Genomic DNA, 23,864 nt, shown 5'->3' with positions numbered 1-23,864 from the left:
ATGTACATAGTTGAGGACAGGAGCATTCTGATGCTATGAAATAACACACACACACACACACACACACACACACACACACACACACAGTCAGACACAGACACAATAATATTATTTTGGGAGTAAGTGAAGTCAATATTGTTAAAGTTATAACTGTATGAACGTGCATATTTTCAATTTAGACTACACTACATGATCGGAAGAAAAGGTTTTTATGTTAATTTTTGCAGCAGACACAGAGATGTTGGCTAGTAGGGGCGAGGCTTGGTTTGGTGCCTGGCTGACAGGGATTCAAACAACAGCTCTCTGATTCCCCATAGCGATTAATCCGAGCACTGCAGTTGTCAGTAGCTACAGTACGTTTTCCCGGGTCCATGTTGAAGTTTGTTAACCCAGACTTTCTCGCATACTCGCTTCGTCAGGTCATTCCAGGGCACACGTTGCATCCGTTTGACCCCGCTCGCAGGTAGAAGAAAACCGACTACACCCGCGCGAACTCAGTTGGAGAGGAATGCACCAGTGGAGTGTTGGAAAATAACATTTCTGTTTGCCGACCTGCGTATGAGGTATGTTGCCCCATTTTTATGTCCCTCTTTGAAACGTCGATATTCCGGTGCAGGGGGAAAAATACTGTCGAAAAAACCTAAATGTATCGTGCGCTGTGCAGGTGGCCTAGCCGATTGAAAGCATATCAGTCATATTTTGAAGTAGCCAATGTAACTTTAAGATTATTTTGGACTATAATTCTATAAACCTAAATAGGCTATAAAGTGCTGTAATGCGTTTTTATTTCATTGTGGAAAGCGAATTATGAATACACCTCTATTAACACGGTGGGTAGTTACAATGTAACAACATTTCGATCGAATGGTTACAGTGTAACGACACGTCGATCTGATAAACATGTACCGCAACCACTTATCATAGTGCCGCTGAATTAAATTGTCCCTCCAGGGTCGCCGTAGATATAATTTCGAGACATGCAATGTATCTGAATTCTCCGCTATCATGTATTCTCCCGTTCTGGCTGGGGGTATTTCAGGTCAAACGACAGCTTTTGAAACGTCGCGGTGTGAAAATTGAAGTCAATTTGCGAACTGGTCAAGAAATCAGCAGCTGACCTGACGGTATGAGTAGACTTGCAACACCTACATCGAATAGAAATGCATTAGGATACTTTGTGACAGGAGTTCGACCTAATGTAAATTAACCTGGTTATAGCCTAATGTAGCCCTATTGAAAGCACCAAAGCACGCCTGCAGTGGATGCCTGATAGCCACTGGATTACGTACATTTAATGTCCAATCGTTTCTGATCTGCCACGGTTCTGTATTCAGGCTATTGAAACTTCGAGTTTGTTAGTTTGACACGGCATTATAGCAGCCTTTCGATTGTCCTCAGTTGGCCTGTACTATCAGTGGGCTTGCAGGATAACTTCTGATAATATTTAAGCATTATTATTCTATGAATCCTATTAACAATGATAGTTCCAAAGGGCACCCTATGCCCTATTTAGTGCACTACTTAGACCAGTGTCCTCTATTTAGTGCACTACTTCTGAACAGAGTATTCTGTATTTATGGCACCCTATTCTATATATATATATGTTTTGGCCAGAACCCTATTGTTTGTTACATAATTACCTGTCGATTGACCAAATATACAGTACCAGTCAAAAGTTTGGACAAACCCTACTCATTCAAGGGTTGTTCTTTATTTTTACTATGTTCTACATTGTAGGATAATAGTGAAGACGTAACAACTATGAAATAACACATATGGAATCATGTAGTAACCAATAAAGTGTCAAACAAATCTAAATGTATTTTATATTTGAGATTCTTCAAAGTAGCCAACCTTTGCCTTGATGACAGCTTTGCACACTCTTGGCATTCTCTCAACCAGCTTCATGAGGAATGCTTTTCCAACAGTCTTGAAGGAGTTCGCACATATGCTGAGCACTTGTTGGCTGCTTTTCCTTCACTCTGCGGTCCAACTCATCCCAAACCATCTCAATTGGTGTGAGGTCGGGTGATGGTGGAAGCCAAGTCATCTGATGCAGCACTCCATCACTCTCCTTCTTGGTAAAATAGCCCTTACACAGCCTGGAGGTGTGTTGGGTTATTGTCCTGTTGAAAAACAAACGATAGTCCCACTAAGTGCATTTGAATTCTAAATAAATCACAGATAGTGTCACCAGCAAAGCACCAGCACACCACCTCCTCCATGCTTCACGGTGGGAACCACACATACAGAGATCATCCGTTCACCTACTCTCCATGTCACAAAGACACATCGATTGGAACCAAAAATCTCTTAATGTCCATTGCTCGTGTTTCTTGGCCCAAGCAAGTCTCCTCTTCGTATTGGTGTCCTTTAGTAGTGGTTTATTTGCAGCAATTCAATGAAGGCCTGATTCACACAGTCTCCTCTGAACAGTTGATGTTGAGATCTGCCTTGAACTCTGTAAAGTATTTATTTGGGCTGCATTTTCTGAGGCTGGTAACTCTAATGAACTTATCCTCTGCAGCAGAGGTTACTCTGGGTCTTTCTTTCCTTTGGCGGTCCTCATGAGAGCCAGTTTCATCATAGCCCTTGATGATTTTGCGACTGCACTTGAAGAAACTTTCAAATATCTTGACATTTTCCGGATTGACTGACCTTAATGTCTCAAAGTAATAATAGACTGTCGTTTCGCTTTGCGTTTTTGAGCTGTTCTAGGGCTATTTTCTGTGTACCACCTCTGTCTGCTCAGCAAATGGTATCATATTCTCTATTGTGAACTACTAGTTTTGACTGGGCTCTTTCCCGGCGCACATAGAGCTACTGGATTTGACATAGAGTGAGTCATAACACAACTCATATACCTTTCAACATCATGCAAACAAAAGCAGCATCATGCCATGCAGGCTACGTATCAGGTCAAGTATAGAGTCCGAATGCCACCACATAACTATGCATTTATAGCATGCTCTTAAACCTTTAAGCAACAAACCAACCCATCAAACATGCTTTATGGGGATAATAACACAATCTCTCCATTAGCATTCTGTTGTGAACATGTAGTGCAATGTATTGTAGCCAATATTTACCACAGTTTTCTCAACGGTTCCCAAATGCCCCCTGGAGACCCAGTTAATATCTCTTCAGATGCTGGTTTTAAAGCCGACTGAGCTTTGATATGTCATGTTCTTTAACAGTTGCCGATTTATTTTCCATGTTTGTGGAATTAATGAGCCAGTGTTTTCCTCATTGTGTGCAAGGCTGGAATCAAACAAAAATGGAGAATAATTGCAAATGTAACATTTCTTGAAACAAAGCACATTGTCTGTTACCATGTATCATGGTCTTGTGGGTCATGGTCCGGTCCTGTGTTTTAGTGCTTTTTTCTAAATGAGATGTGCATTTATTTTATTTTATTTGTACAGATTCTTTAGGGTTGACACATCAATTAACGTTCTAAAAATACTATTACGAGGAGTGTGCAGAGTTTTTTCCTCACTACCATTAGGTAGAGTAACATTCTTGGGTTTTCTGATATCTATAATTTGGACCTTTTCTCCATGACCCTCCCTAACCCCTATGCTCTTGTGAATGATGACTGGCATTATGAAGGCCTTATGCAGCCTTATACCCCCTTCAACTACAGTTTGACCTAACTGGTACTGTGCCTAACTGGTACTCTAGTTTTAAGATGTGCATCATGCTCTCCCTCTAAGATTATGGAGAAGGAAGATCCAATTAACAGAAATTCTGTGTTCTGTGCCTCTTAAATTTCAAATTCCTTTGAAAATGCTTCCCGAATCGGCTCTGATACAGTGGTTTCATTCATAATGTCTATATGGTTCAGATGACGGGTAAATTCCAGAGTTAGAATCTCATTATGTGATGATGGGTCTCCTGGAGTAGTTGGTCTTCTGTTTCAGACCCTTTATTCATCGTGGTAGGGAATGTCTTTTGTACTTCTCTAGTAGTACAGGTTTTGACCTAAGCTCGAGCCTAAACTTGAACACGAGCTAGACATTGAACCTGAACGCAGGGCTTGACATTAACTTTTTTAGCCACTTGGCCTTTGTACAAGTAGGACAGATTTTTTTACTCCTAAAGTTCACCCCATGTGGTGCGTCAACCCTCCATCTCGAGAGCTACTGGGTGTTCTGATTTTTTACAATGTGGTGTGTTCCAGTAGGGCTGGAGAAAAAGCCTGCACACCCAGTAGCTCTCCTGGAATCTCCTGGAGGATGGTTGGCCACACCGCAACATTACAATTACAACCAAATACTTGTTATGTCTTTATCAAATAATTCCCTCATTCAATGAACCAGGGATCAAATGGCTAAGGTGTGCGAGGTTGATAACTAAGATGTTTATTTGTACGGTTAAAATATTCAGTGTCCAGGGGAGATGTTGACCACATACAGTAGGAGTTTATTGTCAATTAGGCTATTCTAGGAATATTTTTGTAACAGAATTACATGGACAGTCTTGAATAGAGATGAAGCCTAGACAATTTTGAGTGCTTGTGAGACAGTTTTACAACCAGAGCTTTGGTGCAGCATTGGTTCATTTCATCAACAGTGCACTCATATCAGCTGCGTGTCATCCATTTGTGGTTATACATGAGTGCTGGTGGAAAGTTAGGACATGACAATGACATTAATGCATGCTAATAGCAAAAATAGTTAACTAGTGAGATAACCAGCCAAACTACACAACATGTTTTGAATTGGGTCTCCAGTTAGTCTGTTGTATATCATTATTTTACCTGTTGCACAAATGTCTCTCTCTCTCCTCTGGCAATGGCCCACTGGCACACGCAGGTGTCTTTTGGGAGGCAGACATAGTCTTCCATAGAAAGTAGGAAGAGGACTACTAATGTCACCACTAATTGAGTGTTTCTCAATGTTCCTCTGCTTCGATGGCTGACCTAAGGACAGAACCTGGTTCAATGATCTCTGTTCACATCCTCTTAGGCCATGTGGTCAGGTCACACAACAACACAGGTTGTATCCCAAATGGCACCCTATTCCCTATATCGTGCACTACTATTGACCAGGACTCAAAAGTAGTTAACTATATAGGGAATAAGGCCCCATTTGAGATGCAGACTTTGTCACACTCTTTTCCTTTGACTTAATGTGACAACTAACTTCGTAACCGTTATTGGATTTCTACGGAGACTTGCAGGGTATGTTAACAAGAGGTTTTTTTAAATGTCTGCCCTTTCGAACCCTGCATGCGTTGTGTCAGGAGCAATTTGAGTGTAACACACCGCTTAGCCTAATCCTGTTTTATTGAAAGGAAAACCGAGATGGAACAAATTGGGTGCTACATGGTTGGTTGTTATTCCCTCTTTGACTACAAAATTCTGGTAACTTTGTCCAAATTCTCAAGCTTTCCAGAAACCTTGTTAGGAAGATTCCGGATTTTCTGCTTATTCACTCATGAGTTCGGTAATTTCTTACTGTTCAATGCAAGCGCTTAAAATAACAATATTAGAGGCTACCGAGTGGCGCAGCGGTCTAAGGCATTGCAGTGCTTGAGGCGTCACTACAGACTTGGGTTTGATCCCAGACTGTGTTGCAGCCGGCCGTGACCGGGAGACCCATGAGATGGTGCACAATTGGTCCAGCGTCGTCCGGGTTATGGGAGGGTTTGGCTGGCCAGGATGTCCTTGTCCCATCGGACTCTAGCAACTCCTTTTGGCGGCGCCTGCACGCTGACTTAGGTCGCCAGTTGTACAGTGTTTCCTCCGACACATTGGTGCGGCTGGCTTCCGGGTTAAGCGAGCAGTATGTCAAGAAGCAGTGCGGCTTGGCAGGGTCATGTTTCGGAGGACGCATGGCTCTCGACCTTTGCCTCTCTCGTGTCCGTACGGGAGTTGCAGCGATGGGACAAGACTGTAACTATCAAGTGGATATCACGAAATTGGGGGGAAAAGTACAAAAAATAAATATATAGAAACAAATATAGAAAGAAATAAAACAATATTAGTATTTTAATGCATTAATGTTGCGGAAATTGCTTGATTTGATTGAGTATGTGTAGTGGTGATTGTTTGATTTGAAAGGTTGAGTAGACTCTGTCAGCATGTAGATACAGCACTGTGTATAGGAAAGTTGTCAGTGTTGATCTTTCACTGTGCTAAATAGCTCAATGAGTCCCAAATGGCACCCTATTCCCTATATAGTGCACTACTTTTGACCAGTCCTATGGGACACTGTGGTACCTTAAGTCACACACATGGTACGCCGAAAGGGAGAAGGTTTACCAGACAAAATATCAGTTTTCTTATATCTTCCAGATGATTTTAAAAAGCACATATTTTAAAAGCTATGATTCATTTTAATGGCACAGCCAAGTTCAAACATACAACTCCTGCACAGTTGAATAACTAAACTATTGCCACCCTCATATTCCCATCCCATTAAAGCATACTGTGTCTGTGTCCCAAATGGCAGCCTATTACCTATGTAGTGCAATATATAGTCTCTCCGTACAGTATGTCCTCAACCAATGATTAATAATGATTGTTGTGTGTCTGTCTGTCCATGCATTCTCCATCCTGATCTATTCCATGTTAGACCAGTCACTCTTCATGAAAGTCTTAGTCACCAGTTTCCTTCTCTGACTTGTAGTCTCACCCTTCACACACAAACATTTCATGGGCTATTACACGTCAGACAAGACTCAAATGTTCCACTCTGAGTCCCGAGGCCTGGGGCCTGAATTTTGCTTTCTCCATGTCAATAATCAGTGGATGGATATCATGCCTAGGGAACACAGCGTTCCCAAATACACCCTGCTCCATGCCACCTCAGAGTTGTTGTAAGGGCTCAATGTCTTCCCTATAGATCTGCTCAGACCTGGGTTCAAATACTATTTGTTTTCTTTCAAATAATTAACGATCTTGCTTGGTGCTATAGAACCTATGGAATAGTCCGAAAAGTGCAAACCCACGCAAACCCCCCCATGGGCCCTGGTCAAAAAATGTAATTCTAAAATACCTGTAGGGCTCTGGTCAAAAATAGTGCACTATATTGGGAATAGGATACCATTTGTGACGTATCCGTTACAGTAGCATATCTGACTCACTCTCTTTGTTTTGGTCTTCGTCTGTGGCTTTGAGGCAAATAAAGAGAGGGATCAAAGTAGACAGAGAGGTGATCCTTAGCTGATTGACTGCCAGGTTGCGTTCATTTTAACTCGCTAGCTCAGCGCCCTTGGTGTATGGGCAGAGTTTTCCAGAGGTGTGGACTCCACTCACAAATTTGGTGACTAGAGACTCACTTGACTTGATGGAAAACAAACCAATGAAATGGTCTTAAATGTGCGAGCTAGGACTTGACATTTTCTGGACAGGTTTTGTAACTCATTTTGTGACAGAGGCTCTGTGGATATCTCAGTATCATATTTGCAAAAAAACAGATTGGCTAGTGAAACGCACACTCTGCCCTCTAAATGGACCAGGGAACTGTCAATCAACACAGGTCGGGTGAGCTAGCGCAGTGAGACGTTTTTTGGGGATTGCAAATGTGAAACTGAATCGGAAAATATATTTTTTTGCATACATATGTTAATAGGCTACATATAGCCTACCATTTGTATTTTATATTTATACCTTTGCTTATTCGTTCTGATCACCACCATAGGCCTATGGCATTGTACCAAATTCTTGTGTCAATCTGTCTTTCAGAACCAAAAATTGCTCTTCTTGATTGTTGACCAATGACAAGTCATCAGCATTGCACATATCCAGATTAGTGACCAGAAAGCGCTTGTCTTATTTTGTCCGGTTTTGCCTGGCAAAGCCTATGGAATATGCCTATATCACGTTTTAGGGAAGACCCAGATGCAGACAGTGTCGAAGTAACAAAAGTTTATTACTAGAACAGGGACAGGCAAAACAACAGATCAAGGGCATGCAGAGGTCATTCAGGGCAGGCAGAATGGTCAAAACCGGGAAAACTCGAAAACAGGCACTATATAAAAAGACTTGAGAAAGGGGAAAAACGTTGGTAGGCTTGACGGAGAAAACAAACTGGTAACAGACAAACAGAACAGGTATAAATACACTGGGGTTAATGGGGGAAGATGGGCGACACCTGGAGCGGAGCAGGATGGAGACAAGCACATAGACAGGTGAAACGGATCAGGGTGTGACAACCTACCTACTTTAATATTATCCATATAAAGTAACGTACAGCAATGTGTTACAGACTCGTCTTTGTCACAACAATAGGCTACCTGGTGATTTCTTTGATCATTTTCATATTTCAGATTGGCCTAGTTTGGGAAGGTAGGCCTTATGATCCTGCTTGGTCTGGCCTCCAAAGAAGTGACAATGTGACATGATATCCCTATTTGATATTGACTGCTAACATGAATGACTTTTAGCTCAAAATGCAGGTGTAAAATGCAGTTTATTTCTGTACCTTGCGTTTTGAAAATGCTGTAATGACAGGCGACATTTGCGCAGCGGTTGTGTGCACGTGCATGTGTGTGCGCCGGTGTCGCAAGCTTTGAACCACTCCTTTTTGAAAGTCGTGGGTCAAAAAGGTTGAAAACAACTGAGCTAGCGAACAGATTGCTGTACACCAATAGGATCGGGTGAAGCGCAAATGTCAAATTGTAGGGAGAGAGCAGTGGTGAAAAAAGTACTCAATCGTCATACTTGAGTAAAAGTAAAGATACCTTAATAGAAAATGACTCAAGTAAAAGTGAAAGTCACCCAGTAAAATACTACTTGTATAAAGTCTAAAAGTATTTGGTTTTAAATATACTTAAGTATCCAAAGTGAAAGTATAAATCATTAAAAAATTCCTTATATTAAACAAGCCAGGCGGCACAATTTTATATTTTATTTTTATTGATGGATAGCCAGGGGTACACTCCAACACTCAAGACATAATTTCCAAACTAAGCATTTGTGTTTAAATAGTCTGCTAGATCAGAGGCAGTAGGGTTGACCCGGGATGTTCTCTTGATAAGTGTGTGAATTGGACAATTTTCCTGAGTACTTTTGGGTGTCATGGAAAATGTATGGAGTAAAAAGTACATTATTTTCTTTAGGAATGTAGTGAAGTAAAAGTAAAAGTTGGCAAAAATATAAATAGTAAAGTAAAGTACAGATACCCCCAAAAACTACTTAAGTAGTACTGTAAAGTATTTTTACTTAAATACTATACACCACTGGGAGAGAGGATTGCCATAAATAAATATTTAACTCCAAAAATGGTTTGTTGATCAAGAATATGAACTTTTACTTTGTAAGCTCACCAGCAGTAAGGCATTAAGCAGCAATTACTAGCATAGGCCTACTGGTCTCTTGGTATGTAAAAATTGCTTGAAATTGATAATTTACTTGTGAAGCTTGCATTTGGAATTTAATGTTCAAATAAATTATTACATAATCAAAATGTGTGGTAGACAAAATAATAAAAAGGGCTGTCTGGTAGCCTCAATAAATATACAAATATTCAACAAGTCATTCATTACCTGTCTAGATTTGATTTTTTTACCTGACTTGAAAAAACATTTGACTCGACTCGACTTGCTGTTAGAATGCACGACATGGACTTGACTCAAGACTCGACCCGTTCTACTTGGGAATCGACTTGAGACTTGGACCTTGAGACTTGCTTGTGACTCGAATAATAGTACCAATGAGAGCTAAAACGAACTAACCACTTTCTACATCTCTCTCTCTCTCTCTCTCTCTCTCTCTCTCTCTCTCTCTCTCTCTCGCTCTCTCTCTCTCTCGCTCTCTCTTGCTCTCTCTCTCTCTCTCTCTCTCGCTCTCTCTCGCTCTCTCTCTCTCTCTCTCTTTCTCTCTCTCTCTCTCTCTCTCTCTCTCTCTCTCTCTCTCTCGCTCTCTCTCTCTCTCTCTCTCTCTCTCTCTCTCTCTCTCTCTCTCCTTCCATCACTGACCGGCTGGCTGCAAGCTGTGCCGTGTTCTAACTGTTTTGACTGTGTTCAGGCCAGCACGCTAATGCCAACTTGGAATGGTATTGCACTTTAGCGAAATTGAACATAGAGGCTGGATTCAAACAAACAGAGATAAGTTACCTGTGCTCTGCGTTTGACTTTTTAACCCCTTTTTTTTCTCTCCAATTTCATCCATCGCTGCAACTCCCCTACGAACTCAGGAGAGGCGAGGGTCGAGAGCCATGCGTCTTCCAAAACACAACCCTGTCAAGTCGCACTGCTTCTTGACACAGTGCACCAATGTGTCGGAGGAACCACCATCCAGCTGGCGACCGAAGTCAGCTTGCAGGCGCCCGGCCCCTCACAAGGAGTCGCTAGAGCGCGATGGGACAAGGAAATCCCAGCCGGCCAAACCCTCCCCTGCGCCAATTGTGCACCACCTCATGGGTCTCCCGATCACGACCGGTTATGACACAGCCTGGGATCGAACCCGGGGCTGTAGTGATTCCTCAAGACTGCTGCACCGCTCGGGAGGCCCTGCGTTTGACTTTTAAAGGTGATTTCTGCTCCAGCTGACATTGGGATCGTTTTCAGGAAACAGGAAATTGCCTTTAAAAGTCCATCGCTGTGTGCAGGTTGTTAAATCTGTGTTGGTTTGAATCCTGGCCTAAACTTTAACCTACCGTATGATGATCCTGCAAGGAGAGCAGAGATACTTGTTGGGCTATGGGTCCTGTTTAAAAGTAGTGCACTATATAGGGAATAGGGTGTCATTTGGGATGTAGCCACTGAATACACATCACTCCTGGATGCAAATCCTTTGTATGTGTTCCTGTGAGGTGAAGGGAGAGAATTGGACAGGTCAGGTTGTTTACTCCTGCTGATGCAGCACATCTCCACATAGGCTGGTTGTTTTTTCCTAAACGTTCCTATAGGGGTGTTTATGAATGTTGCAGAAAATAGACATTGTGCAGATGGCAAACAGACAGGCAGGCAAGCAGGCCGCTACAGGTAGCAAGCATCAGGTTAGTATGTTAGGAAGGATGAGCCCCCAGAATGCTCCAGAAGGAGTTGTACCTGATCCGTCTCCTCTCTGGGAGATTTCTCCTGATGTGCCACAGACCTGGGTTCAAATACTATTTGAAATATTTTATATGCTTTCAACGTTTGCACTAGTCTGGCTGTAGTGGCAGGTCTGCACTCTATTCTATCAGATCCATTGCACCAGGCAAGCTCAATCAAGCCTAGATAAAGTATTTAAAATGATTTAGAATAATATTTGAACCCATGTGCTAGAGGCCCTGCGAAGGTTTGGATAGCATACAGCAGGGAAGGCAAGCCACACTTTGGCAGAGACAAGATGTTTTAAAGAATTAAGGTTTGTCTGTTTTGACTGAACGGCATAGTTTAATGGCTGTCAGTTTCTGCACGGACAGAGCTGCCAACCAGTGACTGATGACGCAGCAAACAGCAAACCCATGCCTGGTGCTGTATAGAACAGAACACACAGAGCAGAACACAGCTGTATGAGGAGAGGATTGTATGAGACTGTATGAGAATGACGACTTGTGAAATTATATGAAATTGTCTTGTGTTCCTGTGATGTGGTGTGTGTGTGGTGGGGTGGGGGAGGGGGGTGTACAAGCCGTTTCTTCTCGATCCAGGACAAAATGGTCAGCTTGGCAGCAACGTGTCTCTGGCCTCTTGACTACCAACATCAGCACCAAGTCTACGTCCCAAATGGCACCCTATTCCTAAATGGGCCCATAGGGCTACGTCAAAAGTAGTGCACTAAGTAGAGAATAGGGTGCTATTTGGGACAGAACCCGAGCATCTGCAATGCATTAGCACAAGCTCAGATAGTCAGCCCAGCATGTGTTCAGGAACATCTTAATAATTCTGACGATTTATCAAGATCACAGAAAAATGCTAAAGAGAGAGATTTGCCCAAACATTGACACAAATCAAGCATTTTATTTCCATCTTCTTTCTGCAAATCTGGTACATGGGGTGGGAGAGGTAGGATCTTAATTTGATGACCCTGTTGCAGGAAATGTAAAACTTGTAGTGTGAGGTTTCAAAAACCTTCTGATGTTTGTAATTTCCACTTTCAAATATTTCTGACTTAAAATTTCCCTTACGAAAAATGTATCGGCCCCGACTGCACATGGGGACAAAGATTGTACTTTTTGGAGAAATGTCCTCTGGTCTGATGAAACAAAAATAGAACTGTTTGGCCATAATGGCCATCATTATGTTGGGAGGAAAAAGGGGGAGGCTTGCAAGCCGAAGAACACCATCCCAACCGTGAAGCATGGGGGTGGCAGAATCATGCTGTGGGGGTGCTTTGCTGCAGGAGGGACTGGTGCACTTCACAAAATAGATGGCCTTATGAGGTAGGTAAATGATGAGGAAATATTGAAGCAACATATCAAGACATCAGTCAAGAAGTTCAATCTTGGTCGCAAATGTGTCTCCCAAATGGACAATGACCCCAATTATACTTCCAAAGTTGTGGCAAAATGGTTTAAGGACAACAAAGTCAAGGTATTGGAGTGGTCATCACAAAGCCCTGACCTCAACCCTATAGAACATTTGTTGGCAGAACTGAAAAAGCTTGTGCGAGCAAGGAGGCCTACAAACCTGACTCACCAAAATTCACCCAACTTATTGTGGGAAGCTTGTGGAAGGCTACCCGACACGTTTGACCCAAGTTAAACAATTTAAAGGCAATGTTACCAAATACTAATTGAGAGTATGTCAACTTCTCACCCACTGGGAATGTGATGAAAGAAGTACAAGCTTAAATAAATCATTTTCTCTACTATTATTCTGACATTTCACATTCTTAAAATAAAGTGGTGATCCTAACTGACCTAAGACAGGGAATTGTTACTAGGATTAAATTGTGTATGTAAACTTCTGACTACAACTGTAAGTTGCATGGACTCATTTTTGTGAATGACTACCTCATCTCTGTACCAATCACATATAATAATCTGGAGCGGCCTTCAGTCGAGCAGTGAATTTCAAACACAGATTCAACCCCAAAGACCAGGGAGGTTTTCCAATGCTTTGCCAAGAAGGTCACCTACTGGTAGATGGGTAAAATAAAAAGCAGACATTAAATATCCCTTATAGCATAGTGAAGTTATTAATTACACTTTGGATGATGTATCAATACGTCCAGTCACTACAAAGATACAGGTGTCCTTCCTAATTAATTAGCTGGAGAGGAAGGAAACCGCTCAGGGATTTCACTATGAGGTCAATGGTGACTTTAAAGCAGTTACAGAGTTTAATGGCTGTGATAGGAAATAACTGAGGATGTAGTTACTCCACAATACTAACCTTAAAGACAGAGTGAAAAGAAGGAAGCCTGTACATAATAAAAATATTCCAAATCATACATCCTGTTTGCAATAAGGCACTCATGTAAAACTGCAACAAATTTGGCAAATAAATGATCTTTATGTCCTGAATGCAAAGCATTATGTTTGGGGCATATCCAGGTTAATTCTCCTTTCCAACGGACACTGGGAGACAAATTCACTTTCCAGCAGGACATTAACCTAAAACACAAGGCCAAATATACACTGGAGTTGCTTACCAAATCAAATTCAAATCAAATGAAATCAAATACCAATACAACATTGAACTCCAGGGAGTGTATCACTCTATTGAGGGTTAAGATAACTCCCAGTAAAGTCAATTTAACCCAATTTTTTGGGGTGATTTCAACTATTCTTGATTTACTGTGCACCTGTTTGCTATTATACAGCTCTAGAGTTGTTGCTGTTCAGCAGTTTCTGTGGGTGTCCAAAAACACTTGTCTGCATCCCAAATAGCATCCTATTCCGAATATAGTGTACTACTTTTGTCCATAGGGAATAGGGTCCCATTTGGGATGCAGCTATGGACTCCATACTACAGTACAAAATGGAACTCTGAGCTAAATTCCATCTCCACATTGGCTGGATGAACTGCAGGGTGCAGTAAACTGATTGGCTGACCGGGTTCTACTAGCAGCTGTCAGAAGCAACTGTTTTGCAACCAGAGAGTGTAGCTCCTTGCAACAACAGTGGTCAATGCTCTCTGGAAGAGCTCTCTTTCTGCAGTGCTTGGCTACCTATTCTGCAAATTGCAGACCTGGGTTTGAATACTATTTTAACTAATTTAAAAGTCTTAAGCTGTACTTGATGGAGTTTTCCTGGTACAAAGTAACACAAGTAGCACAATTAAGGGTGGCAGGTATCCTGGTGGTTAAGAGCATAGGGCCAGTAACCGAAAGGTCACTGGTTCGAATCCCTGAGCTGGCAAGGTGGAAAAATCAACTGTATTGCCCTTGAGCAAGGCAGTTAACCCCAACAACAACTGCTCCCAGGGAGGATGATGTTGATTAAGGCAGTCCCCTACACCTCTCTGATTCAGAGGGGTTGGGTTAAATGCAAAAGACACATTTCAATTGAATGCATTCAGTTGTGCAAACGACTAGGTTTCCCTCCTTTCCCTTTCCCCAGTAGAATAGTCCAAAAATGGTAAGCACTGCCCATCTTGCAACCCCAAAAACACACAACGCTCAGTGTATTTGGAATATCTCAAATAAGGATGGATCCCAGGTCTGCTATGCATATTGCACATACTGTACTCTGACATGAATGCATTAAAATGTCCTGAGGGACACACGCTGTACTCTGAGATGAATGCATTAAAATGTCCTGAGGGACACATACTGTACTCTGAGATGAATGCATTAAAATGTCCTGAGGGACACACACTGTACTCTGAGATGAATGCATTAAAATGTCCTGAGGGACACACACTGTACTCTGAGATGAATGCATTAAAATGTCCTGAGGGACACATACTGTACTCTGAGATGAATGCATTAAAATGTCCTGAGGGACACATACTGCACTCTGAGATGAATGCATTAAAATGTCCTGAGGGACACATACTGTACTCTGACATGAATGCATTAAAATGTCCTGAGGGACACATACTGTACTCTGAGATGAATGCATTAAAATGTCCTGAGGGACACATACTGTACTCTGAGATGAATGCATTAAAATGTCCTGAGGGACACATACTGTACTCTGAGATGAATGCATTAAAATGTCCTGAGGGACACATACTGTACTCTGAGATGAATGCATTAAAATGTCCTGAGGGACACATACTGTACTCTGAGATGAATGCATTAAAATGTCCAGAGGGACATATATGTCAAGAGGAGTTCTCGAGTGAGAACCAAATGTCAACCCCGCCCACTGTCTGAATCCTCCCACTCACAACTTTGGCTTCCCTTTTCTCCCCATTAGAGAAAGTGAGAAATCTATAGCCAAAACATCAACCACAGCTTGTTGTAAAACTGGGAGTGTGATATCCATTACCAGTCAAAAGTTAGACACCTACTCATTCGAGGGGTTTTCTTTATTTTGACTATTTTCTACATTGTAGAAAATTAGTGAAGACATTAAAACTACGAAATAACACATATGGAATCATATAGTAACCAAAAAAGTGTTAAACAAATCAAAATGTATTTTTTATTTTGCCTTGATGACAGCTTTGCACACTCTTGGCATTCTCTGAACCAGTTTCATGATAAATGCTTTCCCAACAGTTTGGAAGTAGTTCCCACATATGCTGAGCACTTGTTGGGTGCTTTTGCTTCAACTCATCCCAAAACATCTCAATTGGGTTGAGGCTGGGTGATTGTGGAGGTTAGTTCATCTGATGCAGCAAATGATAGTCCCACTAAGCGCAAACCAGATGGGATGGCGTATCGCTGCAGAATGCTGTGGTAGCCATGCTGGTTAAGTGTGCCTTGAATTCTAAATAAATCAGATTCAGTGTCACCAGCAAAGCACCGCCACACCATCACACCTCCTCCTCCGTGCATCACGGTTAGAACCACACATGGTGAGATCATCCGTTCACTTACTCTGCGTCTCACAAAGACACAGCGGTTGGAACCAAAAATCTCAAATTTGGACTCATCAGACCAAAAGACAGATTTCCACCAGTCTAATGTCCATTGCTCGTGTTTCTTGGCCCAAGCAAGTCTTCTTCTTATTGGTGTCCTTTTGTAGTGGTTTCTTTGCAGCAATTTGACCATGAAGGTCTGATTCACATTTTCCTCTGAACAGTTGATGTTGAGATGTGTCTTTTACTCTTGAAGCATTTATTTGGGCTGCAATTTCTGAGGCTGATAACTCTAATGAACGTATCCTCTGCAGCAGAGGTAACTCTGGGTCTTGCTTTCCTGTGGCGGTCCTCATGAGAGCCAGTTTCATCATAGCGCTTTTTTGCGACTGCACTTGAAGAAACTTTAAAAGTTCTTGAAATGTTAAGCATTGACTGACCTTCATGTCTTAAAGTAATGATGGATACTAACCATAACTTGTCACAACACAACTGATTGGCACAAACACATTAATAAGAAGGAAAGAAATTCCACAAATTAACTTTTAACAAGGCACACCTGTTAAGGTGTGAGGTGTAAGGTTGAGAGAATGCCAAGTTGTCATCAAGGCAAAGGGTGGCTACTTTGAAGAATCTCAAATATAAAATATACTTTGATTTGTTTAACACTTTCTTTGGGTTACTACATGATTCCATATGTGTTATTTCATAGTTTTGATGTCTTCACTATTATTCTACAATGTAGAAAATAGTAAAAACAAAGAAAAACCCTTCAATGAGCAGGTGTGTCCGAACTTTGCTACTGTATGTTTTAAGGGAGGTGGCAGTAAGGTAGCCTAGTGGTTAAGAGCATTGGGCCAGGAACAGGAAGGTCGCTAGTTTGAATCCCAGAGATGACTAGGTGAAAAATCTGGGCGTCAATGTAAGTAACGTAATTAAAAAATACCCTTCAATGTGTGTATGTACTGCATGGGTAGTCTTAGACGTACATGGAGATGTTTTAGAGTCCTGTGTTGAGAGAGAGAGAGTGACAGAAAGAAAGAGAGAGAGAGAGAGTGAGTGATAGTGTGTGTTCAGCGCTAGCTGGTTGTTTGACATTCACTGATTGCTGCCATTATAATCAGCAGTGATACTACTTCCACACACCCACACACAAACTCCCGTCCTGTACACTGGGCCAGCTTCCTTGTGGAGAGGAAAAGGGCGCCGTTCTGTTGTCTCTGTATCTCTCTGGCTCTCCCTCCCTCCTTTCTATCTGCTCAGGACATAAACACTTCATCGGAGTGGCAACAACCAACACATTGTGGATACTGATAGTGTGATTGAGAAAGAGTGAGCATCAAAGAAAGAGCTGGAGAGAGAGTAATAGAGAGAGGGAGATAAATGGATAGAGAGAAAGAGAAGCAAAAAAAGCACTTCATCGTGAGAGAGCTACTTGTAATTGGCCGCTGCTCAACCCCCCACAGCCAGAAGCCGTTATGCCAAAGTACCTAGCCACTTCTTCACCACAATGACTACAGCGGACGTCACAGCTAGGCCAACACTTAGAATACAGTTATGATGCTTCATATGAAAGGGCCACTAGTCTAGAACTGATACACTTGGTTTGCATCCCAACTGGAAGCTGATTCCTGTGCACTATGTAGAGAAAAGGATGCCATTCGGGACTTAAAATGGTATCAGGCTTGGGCATCATGCATGCCAATTCAAGATTTATCCACTGGAAATATAAGCTGATTGAAGATGTTGTTTCCTTTATGCATAATTCCCTCAAATATATGACATTTGGCCATCAGTGTGCCCTCAAAAAAATATAGGGTGCATGAAGCCTCTGGTACAAGGATATCATAATCTAGGATAAATCATGTGGGATTGATACTCCTTATTTACATATTTCACATTTCATAGTTAACATTTCTCAGCAGATGACAAATGAAAGAAAACAGTCAAGCGGAGATAGATTTGGACGAGATTAATTTGTTTTGGAACAAACTAATTGACCTCAGTTGGACCTTTCAGAGCAGTTGGCAAAGTGTTAGCATGCAATGTTCTATGGAAAAACGACGAAGCCTGTATGCTGGCAGAAAGATAGTCAAGCCTGTTATACCATTATGTCTTGGTATCAGTGTTCCTATTGACTAATACACTAGTACCTTTACTATTGATGGTTATTGGGCACATTTTGTTACGTTGCAGCCTTATTCTATAATTTATTAAATTGTTTTTTCTCTCATCAATCTACACACCATACCCCAGAATGACAAAGCAAAAACAACAACTGAAATGTCACATTTACATAAGTATTCAGTCTCTTTACTCAGTACTTTGTTGAAGTACCTTTGGAAGAGATTACAGCCTTGAGTCTTCTTGGATATAACGCTACAACCTTGGCACACCTGTATTTTGGGAGTTTCTCCCATTCTTCTCTGCAGATCCTCTCAAGCTCTGTCAGGTTGGATAGGGAGCATCGCTTTACAGCTATTTTCAAATCTCTCCAAAGATGGTTGATCGTGTTCAAGTCTGGGCTCTGGCTGGGCCACTCAAGGACATTCAGAGACTTGTCCCGAAGCCACTCCTGCGGTTTCTTGGCTATGTGCTTAGGGTCGTTGTCCTGTTAGAAGGTGAACCTTCACCCCAGTCTGAGGTCCTGAGCACAGGTTTTCATCAAGGATTTCTCTGTACTTTGTTCCTTTCATCTTTCCCCCGATCCTGACTAGTCTCCTAGTCCCTGCTGCTGAAAAACATCCCCACAGCATGATGCTGCCACCACCATGCTTCACCGTAGGGATGGTGTCAGGTTTCCTCCAGACATGACACTTGGCATTCAGGCCAAAGCGTTCCGTCTTGGTTTCATCAGAAGAGAGAATGTTGTTTCTCATGGTCTGAAAGTCCTTTAGGTGCCTTTTGGCAAACTCCAAGCGGGCTGTCATGTGGCTTTTACTGAGGAGTGGCTTCCGTCTGGCCACTCTACCATAAAGGCCTGATTGTTTGAGGGCTGCAGAGATAGTTGTCCTTCTGGAAGGTTCTCCCATCTCCACAGAGAAACTCTGGAGCTCTGTCAGAGTGACCATCGAGTTCTTGGTCACTTCTCTCACCAAGGCCCTTCTCCCCCGATTGCTTAGTTTGGTCGGGCGGCCAGCTCTAGGAAGAGTCTTGTTGGTACCAAACTTCTTCCATTTAAGAATGATGGAAGACCTTCAATGCTTCAGACATTTTTTGGTACCCTTCCCCAGATCTGTGCCTCAACACAATCCTGTCACTGAGCTCTACAGACAATTCCTGCAACCTCATGGCTTTGTTTTTGCTCTGACATGCACTGTCAACTGATGGGACCTGATATAGACAGGTGTGTGCCTTTCCAAATCATGTCCAATCAATATAATTTACCACAGGTGGACTCCAGTCAAGTTGTAGAAACATCTCACAGATGATCAATGGAAACAGGATGCACCTGAGCTCAATTTCGAGTCTTATAGCGAAGGGTCTGAATACTTACATCAAAAAATAAGGTATTTTTTTTATTAAAAAAAAAAAATTTGCAAAAAAAACCCCAAAAAAGCCTAAAAACCTGTTTTCGCTTTGTCATTATAGGGTGTTGTGTGGATTGATGAGGATTTTCATTTATTTAATACATTTTGAAATAAGGGAGTAACGTTACCAAATGTGGAAAAAGTCAAGGTGTCTGAAATCTTTCTGAAGGCGTTGTATATAGCACAATACTTTTGACCACCAAGTTATATCTCTGACTATACAGTACACATAGATCCCGGTTCAGGAAGCTCAGGGACCCTAGCCTGGTCATGTGACAATAAATATTGCAGTTGGCAATAGTTTTTAATTTTACCCCTTTTTTCTCGCCAATTTCATGGTATCCAATAGTTTTTTTTGTAGCTACTATCTTGTCTCATCGCTACAACTCCTGTAGACTCAGGAGAGACAAAGGTTGAAAGTCATGCGTCCTCCGATACACAACCCAACCAAGCCGCACTGCTTCTTAACACAGCGCGCATCCAACCCGGGAAGCCAGCCGCACCAATGTGAGGAAACACCGTGCACCTGGCAACCTTGGTTAGCGCGCACTGCGCCCAGCCCGCCACAGGAGTCGCTGGTGCGCGATGAGTCAAGGATATCCCTGCCGGCCAAGCCCTCCCTAACCTGGACGACGCTGGGCCAATTGTGCATCGCCCTACGGACCTCCCGGTCACGGCCGGTTGCGACAGAGCCTGGTTGCGAACCCAGAGTCTCTGGTGGCACAGCTGGCGCTGCAGTACAGCGCCCTTAACCACTGCGCCACCTGGGAGGACCAGTTGGCAATAGTTTGACTGTTTTTACTGACTCTGTTCAACTTATTCAGTCAAAAGAACAAATCTTTTGACTAATTTCGTTCATTTGATTCAGAGCACGCAGGACCCCCTACTGGCAAACGATGAACTAAAAACTCTAAAGAATCATGTTTCTGCAAGCCTCTCGTTCACCATAGGGGGCTTATTGGAGGTGTCATTTGTGACTGAGACTTGTGCTTCAAGTGTGCTTCAAACAATGTACATTTGGGATTGCTAGTCAGACAAATAAGATTACTTCTTGATACCTTTGAAACAAGATCTATTTGTGGCAACAACTGGACTAGATTGTGAACAACTTTTGGTGGAATGCAGTTGCTTGACTGCAGCGAGGGAGATTAGCACAATATCGTTTGCGAACTGCAGCAGTCCTCACAAAACGATTTGTTCTAGAGTTCGAGCTTGTTGAGCAGATGCTGGCTGTAGGCTATGTGTTTTTAGTTGATCTATTTTCCTGCGTGCATGTGATAGACAGTTGGTGGTGGGAGCACATCTCTGGAGCCTCCTTAGCCGGAGGAGCATGTATTAATCCTGCTGTATTTATTGCGGCCAGCAGGTCAAATAAACAACTAAAATTAATGAGTCTCTCGGCTCGAATGAACAATGACTCTCGAGTCAGTAAAAATACTTGTTCTTAGCGATCTGCACATCACTAGTTGACAAGACAGCACAAAGAGATCTGGAACCAGGCTACGCAAACCCCTGTATGCCTAACTGATTACTTGGGTCTCCCATGCAGAGAGAAAGTTTCTGTTTGTCTATGTCCTCCGAGAGAAGTTGTCAGACAGGTAGAATGAAAGACAGAAAGATTAGGCCACATCAAGGTAATTCGATTTGAAGGGGGCATTTAACCAATCAAATGATGTGCCCTGATCTGAAGAAAGAGAATACGTGACGAAGGAGAAGAAAACATGTTGTTGAGGCCTAGGGTCTGAATCACTGGAGGGTAACTGTTGATGTCCTCCAGTCTGCTATCTGTTATCCTGATGTGAACTCTCTGGATTCCCAGCTGCGTCTCAAATTGCACCATATTCCCTATATTCCCTTTTGACCAGGGCCCTAGGTGCACAATGTAGGGAATAGGGTGCTATTTCTTAAATCGCCCCCATTCCTTAAATCCGGACCTCCCCTTATTGGCCTTCATTATATGCATGTGATAGTCCGTTGTGTCCTCCAATGTCCTGTCAACATTTCATAGTGGCTGACGGATTGGTTTGGCATATAATGTTCTGTCAACATTTCGTAGTGGCTGACAGATTGGTTTGGAATCCAATGTCCTGTCAACATTCAGTAAAGGCTGACGGATTGGTTTGGAATCCAATGTCCTGTCAACATTCCGTAGAGGCTGACGGATTGGTTTGGCATCTGATGTCCTGTCAACATTTCGTAGAGGCTGACGGATTGGTTTGGCATCCAATGTCCTGTCAACATTTCGTAGAGGCTGACGGATTGGTTTGGCATCCAATGCCCTGTCAACATTTTGTAGAGGCTGATGGATTTGTTTGGCATCTGATGTCCTGTCAACATTTCGTAGAGGCTGACGGATTGGTTTGGCCTCTGATGTCCTGTCAACATTTCGTAGAGGCTGACGGATTGGTTTGGCATCCAATGCCCTGTCAACATTTCGTAGAGGCTGACGGATTGGTTTGGCATCCAATGCCCTGTCAACATTTCGTAGAGGCTGATGGATTTGTTTGGCATCTGATGTCCTGTCAACATTTCGTAGAGGCTGACGGATTGGTTTGGCCTCTGATGTCCTGTCAACATTTCGTAGAGGCTGACGGATTGGTTTGGCATCTGATGTTTCTGTCAACATTTCGTAGAGGCTGACGGATTGGTTTGGCATCTGATGGCCTGTCAACATTTCGTAGAGGCTGACAGATTAGTTTGGCATCTGATGGCCTGTCAACATTTTGTAGAGGATGACGGATTGGTTTGGCATCTGATGGCCTGTCAACATTTCGTAGAGGATGACGGATTGGTTTGGCCTCTGATGGCCTGTCAACATTTCGTAGAGGCTGACAGGTTAGTTTGGCATCTGATGGCCTGTCAACATTTCGTAGAGGATGACGGATTGGTTTGGCCTCTGATGGCCTGTCAACATTTCGTAGAGGCTGACAGGTTAGTTTGGCATACATGCACAGTTATTCCAGAGGAAAATACCTGGTGCTGAGGCAGATGTCTGCTTGTTTGAAGTAAGTAAAAAAAAAATGAAACCCCTGTGGATATTTAAAAAGGCTGGGTCTGCAGTTTGCACAAAAATGGTTTGTCATATTTTGATTGCTGTTGCCATGCCGTTTATGTTTACTGTTGTTCTCCCTGCACAGTTTTCACTCAGATTGTGAGTTCCCATTCTCTTGTAATCTGTTCTGTTCTTTCACTTTCTAGTTAGAAACAGTGTCTGTTATGTGTCCTCTGGCTCTTTCCTCCTCTGTTGACAGACTCATGGTCTTTTTATGATTTAAGGGCAGCAAAATGAATTGAGATTAAAAGTGTTATTTTGTTTCAGGCAGAGATTTGAAAAAGAGAGAGAAATAATGAGATATAGAGAGAGGAGAAGGAGAAGGGAAGATAGCTGGGTTGCAGCCATGTTGAAAGAATAGAGGCCCATTCTCATACTTCGTCCAACAAAGACATGTCCATATATCAACTGACACTCATTCCAACCAACCTCACAGAGCTTTGCCCCTTCCCCACCCCTGTCTCTCTCTCTCTCGCTCTCTCTCTTTCCATCTCTCTTTCTCCCCCTCTCTCGCTATCTTTCTCCCTCTCACTGGGTCTGTTTTTGATTATAAGAAGGGACCTCTCTTTTTCTCACAAAATGAGTGTGTGGTCATGACACTGCGTCCCTTTGGTCTCTTTCACTTCATTCTGACCATGGCTCTCTCTGTCTTTCAAACACCACTATAGTACATTAATAGCTGAGGTGAGTACAGATGAAAGCTATGATCCCTTGTTAATGTTAAATCCACTTCCATGAGGGTAGATGAAGGGGAAGAGACGGGTTAAATAAGGATTTCTAAGCCTTGAGACAATTGAGACATGGATTGTGTATGTGTGCCATTCAGAGGGTGAATGGGCATGATGGGTATGGTAGTAGGTGCCAGGCGTATCGGTTTGAGTGTGTCAAGAACTGCAATGCTGCTGGGGTTTTCACACTGGGAATCAAGAATGGTCCACCACCCAAAGGACATCCAGCCAACTTCACACAACTGTGGGAATCATTTGAGTCAACATGGGCCAGCATCCCTGTGGAACGCTTTCGACATCATCTTGTAGAGTCCATGCCCTGACAAATGGAGGCTGCTCTAATGGCAAAAGGGGTGGGGGGGGGGGGGGGGTTGCAACTCAATATTAAGAAGGCGTTCTTAATGTTTTGTACACTCAGTGTACATTAACTTAGAACATGTGTAGACTAACATGCTGACCAAACCGGCTTTGCGCGTGCCTCTGCGTGCTCCATGTGCATGTGTTGATCTTGTCTATCCCCACCAGACGCGTTCATGACACGCAGGTTAAAATACCAGAACTGTGAACCAACCAATTCTTTTGGGGACAGGTCTTGCAGCGCGGGACTTGCAGCACGGGACTCGCGGGACTTGCAGCGCGTCTAAAATAGAACCAAGTTCTATTTTAGCGCCTGGCTACGCAGACGCTCGTTGATGCGAG

At 42.7% G+C, this 23,864-nt stretch overlaps 1 protein-coding gene across 5 annotated transcripts in view; it reads left to right on the top strand.

The window, feature by feature from the left end:
* The first annotated feature begins 350 nt into the window (after window positions 1–350).
* LOC139373595 (thyroid hormone receptor beta) overlaps window positions 351–23,864 on the top strand; it is a 154,598-nt gene continuing 131,084 nt past the window's right edge. For 3 of the 5 annotated variants that reach the window (XM_071114282.1, XM_071114277.1, XM_071114279.1), the window contains exon 1: window positions 364–563. The gene's annotated coding sequence lies outside the window, so the exon portion shown is untranslated. Of the gene's footprint in view, window positions 564–1,017; window positions 1,125–23,864 lie in introns of those variants that run through there. The other 2 variants (XM_071114281.1, XM_071114278.1) reach the window with 2 other exon arrangements.

Source organism: Oncorhynchus clarkii, chromosome 18 (genome assembly GCF_045791955.1).
Source record: "Oncorhynchus clarkii lewisi isolate Uvic-CL-2024 chromosome 18, UVic_Ocla_1.0, whole genome shotgun sequence".
In the NCBI taxonomy this organism is placed as follows: domain Eukaryota; kingdom Metazoa; phylum Chordata; class Actinopteri; order Salmoniformes; family Salmonidae; genus Oncorhynchus; species Oncorhynchus clarkii.
The sequence above is the reverse complement of the archived record's forward strand: the minus strand, read 5'-3'. Positions and strand labels throughout refer to the sequence as shown.